The sequence below is a fragment of the Zeugodacus cucurbitae genome, chromosome X (genome assembly GCF_028554725.1).
Source record: "Zeugodacus cucurbitae isolate PBARC_wt_2022May chromosome X, idZeuCucr1.2, whole genome shotgun sequence".
NCBI classification, from domain to species: domain Eukaryota; kingdom Metazoa; phylum Arthropoda; class Insecta; order Diptera; family Tephritidae; genus Zeugodacus; species Zeugodacus cucurbitae.
In genome coordinates this window covers 3,485,304-3,495,000 of record NC_071672.1, presented here as the reverse complement: position 1 = coordinate 3,495,000, position 9,697 = coordinate 3,485,304, and the positions used below count along the sequence as shown (strand labels likewise).

At 39.6% G+C, this 9,697-nt stretch overlaps 1 non-coding gene and 1 pseudogene across 1 annotated transcript; both read left to right on the top strand.

Annotated features, from left to right (window-relative positions):
• The first annotated feature begins 182 nt into the window (after window positions 1-182).
• Window positions 183-361, top strand: LOC128923218 (5.8S ribosomal RNA; annotated as a pseudogene).
• Window positions 362-8,350: 7,989 nt separating this feature from the next.
• On the top strand, window positions 8,351-8,529 carry LOC128923182 (5.8S ribosomal RNA). Its single transcript, XR_008472217.1, has one exon. It is a non-coding gene; the product is annotated as a 5.8S ribosomal RNA (ribosomal RNA).
• Window positions 8,530-9,697: the final 1,168 nt, after the last annotated feature.

Here is a 9,697-nt window from a genome sequence, read left to right as displayed (position 1 = left end):
ATAAAAAAGGAATTACTGTTTTTGTTGGAGTAAGACATGCGCAACTTGTAAATGTTTGGGTTGAAAATTACAATTTATTGAAAGATGTTTTAAAATAATTTATATAATATACGAAAACGAAATGTTATTCTTTCAATAAATTAAAAACTCTTGACGTTAAATTAAAATAAACAAAAAATTATCACTCTAAGCGGTGGATCACTCGGCTCATGGGTCGATGAAGAACGCAGCTAACTGTGCGTCATCGTGTGAACTGCAGGACACATGAACATCGACATTTTGAACGCATATTGCAGTAAATGCTGTTATGTACTTTAATTAATTTTAAAGTGCTGCTTGGACTACATATGGTTGAGGGTTGTAAGACTATGCTAAATTAGTTGCTTATTCTTTTAGTCAATTAAAAGAATTTAAGCACATGGTATATTACTGGATTGTATTTTTCAATCCATAATATTAATAGCATAAAAAGAAATATAGAAAATATATTCTTGAACACCTCATATTTGAACGAAATTTTATAATAAATAAGAATCTTAGTATTCCCAAAAACAATAAAATTTCAATATTATTTCAAATAATATATACATTTAGAGGAACGTCTAGCATAAAATATTATTTTATTATAGGATTGTCTTTAAATGTAAAGAAGCAAGAAAATAATATTGTTGTTATAATGAAAAATAGTACGTACGGGATGAAAAGATTGAATATTTATTATTAAGAAAATTATTGGGGTTAAGAAATAATTATGTATGTTTCTTTAAAATAGCAAAAAGCTAAAATATAAAATAAATATAAATATTTTTATACAACCTCAACTCATATGGGACTACCCCCTGAATTTAAGCATATTAATGAGGGGTGGAAAAGAAACTAACAAGGATTTTCTTAGTAGCGGCGAGCGAAAAGAAAATAGTTCAGCACTAAGTCACTTTGTCTATATGGCAAATGTGAGATGCAGTGTATGGAATATCTTAATATCTAGTATGAGAAATTAACGATTTAAGTCCTTCTTAAATGAGGCCATTTACCCATAGAGGGTGCCAGGCCCGTATAATGTTAATGATTATATATATATATATTTGGCGTAGGAACCGCTTTAAGCGATTATAGCCGAATCCACCAGAGCGCGCCACTCATTCCTCCTTTTTGCTTTTTGGCGCCAACTGGAAACACCAAGTGAAGGCAGGTCACTTTGCACTTGGTCTTTCCACCGGAGTGGAGGTCGTCCTCTTCCGCGGCTTCCTCCAGCGGGTACTGCATCGAATACTTTCAGAGCTGGAGTGTTTTCTTCCATCCGTACAACAAGACCTAGCCAGCGTAGCCGCTGTCTTTTTATTCGCTGAACTATGTCAATGTCGTCGTATAAATCGTACAGCTCATCGTTCCATCGTCTGCGGTATTCGCCGTTGCCAATGTTTAGAGGACCATAAATCTTGCGCAAAACCTTTCTCTCGAAAACTCCTAGTGCCGTCTCATCGGATGTTGACATCGTTCACGCTTCAGCGCCATACATCAGGACGGGAATAATGAGCGACTTATAGAGTTTGATTTTGGTTCGTCGAGAGAGGACTTTACTTTTCAATTGCCTACTCAGTCCAAAGTAGCACCTGTTGGCAAGAGTGATTCTGCGTTGGATTTCAAGGCTGACATTGTTGGTGTTGTTAATGCTGGTTCCCAGATAAACGAAATTATCTACAACTTCAAAGTTATGACTGTCAACAGTGACGTGGGAGCCAAGACGCGAGTGCGCCGACTGTTTGTTTGATGACAGGAGATATTTCGTCTTGTCCTCGTTCACTTTTTACTTGTATGAATTCATAAACTTAGTACCTATATGAAAATTATTTAGTATCTATATGAAAATTATTTAGTATTTCTATGAAAATTATTTACTTGTATGAATTTATAAACTTAGTATCTATATGAAAATTATTTAGTATTTATATGAAAATTTTTAACTTGTATGAATTCATAAACTTAGTATCTATATGAAAATTATTTAGTATTTATATGAAAATTTTTTACTTGTATGAATTCATAAACTTAGTATCTATATGAAAATTATTTAGCATTTATATGAAAATTGTTTTCTTGTATGAATTCATAAACTTAGTATCTATATGAAAATTATTTAGTATATATATGAAAATTTTTAACTTGTATGAATTCATAAACTTAGTATCTATATGAAAATTATTTAGTATTTATATGAAAATTTTTTACTTGTATGAATTCATAAACTTAGTATCTATATGAAAATTATTTAGTATTTATATGAAAATTTTTAACTTGTATGAATTCATAAATTTAGTATCTATATGAAAATTATTTAGTATTTATATGAAAATTTTTAACTTGTATGAATTCATAAACTTAGTATCTATATGAAAATTATTTAGTATTTATATGAAAATTAATTAGTACTTATATGAAAATTATTTACTTGTATGAATTCATAAACTTAGTATCTATATGAATGGGATCTATTCCCCAATCGAAGAGGTCGGTTGTGGGTTTGGCTCCGGCTGAGTCGGTGCGTGCGCCTCCAGCGCCTGTGTTGGAGGCGATTGCTCCGGCATTGCCGAAGCCGGTTGACACTTGGTCGGTGGTGGTGAGAAGCAAGGCCCCGACCACCTCCTCTAAGGAGGTGATTAAGAAGGTCGTGAAGGAGGTGGGACCTTCCCTCGGAGTGCGTGTACACGAGGTGAAGCCGATTAAGGGTGGTGGGGTGGTTATTCGCACCCCCTCTGTTTTAGAGAGGGAAAAGGTGGCGAATAATGCCAAGTTCGGGGAGGTGGGGTTTGGATGTGAGTGTGAACCGGAAGTTGGGTCCGCGGGTTGTGGTTCAGGGGGTTCACACCGAAATCTCCCATGATGACTTCATGGAGGAGCTCTTTCGGTTGAACCTTCAGGACATCAGCCCTGAGGCACGAAAGTCAGATGTGCAGATGGTCAGTCGGCCCTAGAAGGTGGCCGCTGATGGTAGCACCAACGTTTTCTTTGAGGGGTCGGACAAATTAATGTCCGCCCTTTTGGAGGCGGGAAGGTGCTACATAAAGTGGTTCTCCTTCAGGGTTCGACCGGATAGCCCAGTTGCTGGCTGCTTCCGGTGTATGGGTTTTGACCATAGAGTGGCTGAGTGTAGGGCCAAAGATGTTTGTAGGCGGTGCGGTCAAGAAGGACATAGAGCTGCCGGTTGTGGCAATGGCCCCCATTGTCGCAACTGTGCATTTAAGGGTAGGCCTGCTGGGCATCTTATGATGTCAGCTGTCTGCCCGATTTACTGTGGCGTTGTTGAGCGTGCCCTCTCCAGACACTGATGGGGGGATTTTTCAGCTTAATTGTCAGGGGTCGTATGCCGTTATGTGTGAGTTGGGGTTTTGTATGATTGAGGGGGGGGTGTGGCATTGCCTTACTTCAGGAGCCTTACGCCACCAATGGTGTGGTTCGGGGTCTTCCTGGAGGTTTTACGGACCTTGGGGTTAATGCTGCAATAGTTGTGAATGATTCCGGCTACGATTGTGTAGTCTTGGATTCGTCACAACAGGGGGTGTGTGTTTCTATAGAGGGGGACTTCGGTAGAATGATTGTCGCTAGTTTGTATTGCAAATTTAGCGAGCCCCTAGAGCCCTACCTGGGCTATATGGATAAGTTACTACTTCTGGCTAGTGGTAGCCCATTAATCCTAGGGTTGGATGCGAATGCCTCGTCCTCGATGTGGTTTAGTAAGGTATCCAGACATTCGTCTGGATATCAAAGCCACGTTCGAGGCGAGGTAATGAATGAATGGGTGTTGGCTAAGGGCCTTCACATTCTGAATGAGCCGAGTGAGTGGTATACGTTTGATGGGCCTAGGGGTGTGAGTGATATTGACGTGACGCGTATGAATGAGGCAGCACGTAGAGTGTTTGATTTTAAGTGGGAGGTTAGAGGAGGGTGGGGTCTGAGTGATCATAATTTGATCCAAATTGTGGTTGCTCCTCGTTCCCCTCCTTTGGTGTGTGTGAGTCCATTGCGGCGATGGCGTACCTCTGGTATTGACTGGAACCGATATGGACAGAGTGTAAGGGAAGCGGTGTTAGAAATACCGCTTAGAGTGTTTGATGATCTGGAGGTGGATGAGCAAATTGCTCGGCTGTGTGAGTTGGTGTGGGGTGTGAATGACAGATTGTTCAGGAAGTGTGGAAGTTTTAGGGTTAGAAAAATTAAGTGGTGGACGCATGAGTTAACCTTGAAGAGGAGGACTGTCCGGCGGTTGAGACGAAAGTTTCAACGTGCTCGGCGGTTCAATTCTGATAGGCTGTCCCAGATTAGGTATGATTTTAGTTGTGCGATGAATGAATATAAAGATATGATTGTGAAAATTAAAGAAGAAGAGTGGAGGAGTTTTGTGAATGACAATAGGGATGACCCCTGGGGTCAGGTCTATAAGATCTGCAGGGGTCGTAAGAGGGAGGATATCACCTCTCTTCGTGTTGGTGACACTGTGTTATCAACGTGGAGAGAGTGTGCTGGGGTTCTGTTAGGAGCGTTCTTTCCCAGGGCTGAGGTTCAGGCACCCCATGCACATGAGGTACCTGTTCCTCCATTAGATGATGGGGAGCTGGGATATGCCTTTGGCCTGGTCAGGTCTAAACGGTCTCCAGGTTTTGATGGTCTGAACGGAGAGATGTGCAAATGCTTGTGGAAGTTCATTCCGGAATACTTGGAGGTCATTTATGATAAGTGCATTTGTGAGGGATATTTTCCACGTGAGTGGAAAAGTGCCAGGGTTGTTCCTCTCCTGAAGTCTCCTGATAAGATCAGGAGTGATCCTCGTTCTTATCGGGGCATCAGTCTCCTTCCAGTGCTTGGAAAAGTGCTGGAAAGAGTTATGGTAGAACGGCTTCAGGAGCTAACGCGGGATTTGAGGTCGAATAGGCAGTATGGGTTCAGGAAAGGACGCAGTGTAGAAGATGCCTGGATGCATGTTCAGAATGCTGTGAGGGAGAATACCAACAAATATGTCCTTGGCATATTTGTTGACTTCAAGGGGGCGTTTGATTACCTAATCTAGGATCGTGTGATTCAACGGCTAGAGGAACTTAACTGTTCGGAAATTAGTCTCTGGCGGATCTTCTTTTCGGACAGGAAAGCCTCTATCGTTGGTATGAATGGGAGTGTGGAGATTGGAGTGGTTCGTGGCTGCCCGCAGGGATCCATCTGTGGTCCATATATTTGGAACCTCATGATGAACTCATTGCTTGGGCAGCTCGAACCACTCTGCAGGTGTTGTGCGTATGCGGATGACCTACTTCTTTTGGTCGAAGGCTGTTCGAGGTCTGAGATTGAAAGGGTAGGAGGGCAATTGTTGGAGATTGCTCATAATTGGGGTGTGGGTGTGGGGGTTGACATATCGATGGATAAAACGGTGACAATGCTCTTAAAGGGTAGACTGTCACCGGGGCGTCCACCGGTTGTCCGTGTGAATGGGGTCAGCATCAGGTATGTGACGCAAGTCAAATATCTGGGGTTGACCATGAGTGAAAGAATGTGTTTTACTCCACACTTAGTGAATGTGAAGCGGAGGCTGCAGGCGATTGTTGGTAGTGTCACCCGCGTTTTACGGAGTGATTGGGGTCTCGGGCGTCGTGCTGTTCGCTCCATATATCGAGGTTTGTTTGTGGCCTGTGCCACTTATGGATCTCCTATATGGTGGAAGGTGGCTACGATGATTTCGGGTCGTCGAAAACTTCTTTCTATACAGCGTTGCATGATGCTCGCCTGTCTGCCTGTATGTCGCACCGTTTCTACGGATGCGTTGCAGGTGTTACTAGGTGCGCCCCCTCTTGACCTGGTTGTCATGCAGCGCGCTGTATCATTCAGGTTAAGAAGGGGTCTGAGTGTGTCATTGCTGCGGAATGATTTGATTTCCGATGATGATGTGGAGAGGGAGGGATATTTAGGGAGCAAGAGGCTTCTGGATGATAGGGTCAGGTGTAGGTGGCAAGACCGTTGGGACAGTAGTCTCAATGGTCGGGTGACTTATGAGTACATCCGGGACATTAGGTATGTAGAAGGATTTTGTCTAAGTCTGGGTTTCCTGCTTACGGGGCATGGGCCTCTTAATGCATTCTTGCATAAGAGGCACCTTGCAGATAGTCCAGAGTGTATGTGTGGGGCGTGAGTTGAGGATTGGGTGCATGTTATAGCGGAATGCCCGATGTACTTAGACATTAGGGACCTTGGGGGTATGGGGATTAGTTGGACTGATGGACGGTTAGATGTTAGTGGTGTGATCTCCACTAGTCGGAATGCCGAACAGTTAGGGTCGTTTGAAAGATTTGCGCGCGTGTTGTTCAGGCGGCGAAGACAGTTGGCTGAAGACCGGGGTTAGCTTCTGGTATGAAAGGTGTATGAATTGGATGAGAGAATGGGATTCAATCCCTGGTCACCAGTCCAGAGCTGTATGAAAGCTCAACTGGTAGTAGTTTCGGCTACGACGTCTGACCGGAGACTTAATTCTGGTACAACGGGGAGCAAGAGCCCTTGGAGTTCGCTCCAACCTGCTCGTGCGGACTGGCCCCTCGGGGAGTATCGTGGTGGTTGTGGTTCAATACTAATTAATGCAATGTATTTTTTATATATTCCTCCTATTTAAACCTGCTTCAGTGCTCTTCATCGAGTGTTGTTGTGGGCCGGTACAATTACTTTGAACAAATTAGAGTGCTTAAAGCAGGCTCCAAATGACTGAATATTTTGTGCATGGAATAATGAAATAAGACCTCTGTTCTACTTTCATTGGTTTTTAGATCAAGAGGTAATGATTAATAGAAGCAGTTTGGGGGCATTAGTATTACGACGCGAGAGGTGAAATTCTTGGACCGTCGTAAGACTAACTTAAGCGAAAGCATTTGCCAAAGATGTTTTCATTAATCAAGAACGAAAGTTAGAGGTTCGAAGGCGATCAGATACTGCCCTAGTTCTAACCATAAACGATGCCAGCTAGCAATTGGGTGTAGCTACTACTATGGCTCTCTCAGTAGCTTCCCGGGAAACCAAAGCTTTTGGGCTCCGGGGGAAGTATGGTTGCAAAGCTGAAACTTAAAGAAATTGACGGAAGGGCACCACCAGGAGTGGAGCCTGCGGCTTAATTTGACTCAACACGGGAAAACTTACCAGGTCCGAACATAAGCGTGTAAGACAGATTGATAGCTCTTTCTCGAATATATGGGTGGTGGTGCATGGCCGTTCTTAGTTCGTGGAGTGATTTGTCTGGTTAATTCCGATAACAAACGAGACTCAAATATATTAAATAGATGCTTTCAGGATTATGGTGTTGAAGCTTATATAGCCTTCATTCATGAGTTCATCTTGAATGTGCAAGTGTTTGAATGTGTTTATATAAGTGGAGCCGTACCTGTTGGTTTGTCCCATTATAAGGACACTAGCTTCTTAAATGGACAAATTGCGTCTAGCAGTAACGAGATTGAGCAATAACAGGTCTGTGATGCCCTTAGATGTCCTGGGCTGCACGCGCGCTACAATGAAAGTATCAACGTGTATTTCCTAGACCGAGAGGTCCGGGTAAACCGCTGAACCACTTTCATGCTTGGGATTGTGAACTGAAACTGTTCACATGAACTTGGAATTCCCAGTAAGTGTGAGTCATTAACTCGCATTGATTACGTCCCTGCCCTTTGTACACACCGCCCGTCGCTACTACCGATTGAATTATTTAGTGAGGTCTCCGGACGTGATCACTGTGACGCCTTGTGTTTCACGGTTGTTTCGCAAAAGTTGACCGAACTTGATTATTTAGAGGAAGTAAAAGTCGTAACAAGGTTTCCGTAGGTGAACCTGCGGAAGGATCATTATTGTGTTCCTATCCGTAAATATTATAAAAAAAAAACAAACAAACAAACAAACAAAGAAAGAATAAAAAAAAATTATTTTCTTTTCATTCATTTATTTGAATGTTTTTCTTTTTTTTCTTTTTTTTTTTTTACTCCTTGTATTGTAGTATAATGAAAATTATATCGCATACATTGTATTTGAACGCAACAAACCTTTAAACATATATAGTTGTACTTATTATTTATAAAAATAATATAAATGATAAGTTAATTTGTTCTCATTAACGTGTAATTCCTTAAAAATTTATAGAAATTAAATAAAATGTAATAAAAAAGGAATTACTGTTTTTGTTGGACTAAGACATGCGCAACTTGTAAATGTTTGGGTTGAAAATTACAACTTATTGAAAGATGTTTTAAAATAATTTATATAATATACGAAAACGAAATGTTATTCTTTCAATAAATTAAAAACTCTTGACGTTAAATTAAAATAAACAAAAAATTATCACTCTAAGCGGTGGATCACTCGGGTCATGGGTCGATGAAGAACGCAGCTAACTGTGCGTCATCGTGTGAACTGCAGGACACATGAACATCGACATTTTGAACGCATATTGCAGTCCATGCTGTTACGTACTTTAATTAATTTTAAAGTGCTGCTTGGACTACATATGGTTGAGGGTTGTAAGACTATGCTAAATTAGTTGCTTATTCTTTTAGTCAATTAAAAGAATTTAAGCACATGGTATATTACTGGATTGTATTTTTCAATCCATAATATTAATAGTGTTAAGACTAGCTGTGTCAAATATTTCTTACCGCTGGTGGGGGAAAATAAGTGATAGTCTAGCCTTATTGAGAAATTATTTCATTCTTGTTTTATTTTCATTTTGTCATCGCTTAAATACAATTTTTAAATATATCTTAAGTAGCTAATTATATATGTATGTGTGTATGTCTATATGTATATTTTATATGTTGCACGATAAGGGGTTATTTCAAATGCACACATGCAATTGTCCAAATGTATTTTTATAACCAATAGGTTATCTTGTGCATACATATAAATATGTTTGTTTATTAATAGTTGAGTGCATGCGTGTTGCATATAGGTGCATGCGTGCCTCATATAAATGTATGTGTGTTGCATGTATGTGTGCAACATATAATGTATGCTTGTTGCATATTATTGCATATATGTTTATGTGTTTATTTATGTATACAAATTTATGTTTTATATGTAGCTCCTCGGATTTGCTAAGGCATAAAAGAATGCATGTTCAATGTTATTTGAACAAATAGCATAAAAAGAAATATAGAAAATATATTCTTGAACACCTCATATTTGAACGAAATTTTATAATAAATAAGAACCTTAGTATTCCCAAAAACAATAAAATTTCAATATTATTTCAAATAATATATACATTTAGAGGAACGTCTAGCATAAAATATTATTAGTAATAGTGTGCATTTTTTTCATATAAGGACATTGTAATCTATTAACATAATAAAATATTTATCAAAAGATCATTGGTGTTAAGTTTATTCAAATTAATTTGCTTTTAGCTTATTAACATAGAATAAATACTGATGATTTGATAAAGTGTTGATAGATTTTACATATATAATGCTTAAATTCTTTTGAATTTTACAATAATATTATTATCATTGATTTTAATATTAATTGTATGCATTTATATGATTAACAATGCGAAAGATTCAGGATACCTTCGGGACCCGTCTTGAAACACGGACCAAGGAGTCTAACATATGTGCAAGTCATTGGGTTATATTAAACCTAATGGCGAAATTAACTTAACTTTTATATAATGAGATTAATTTTTAGTGAA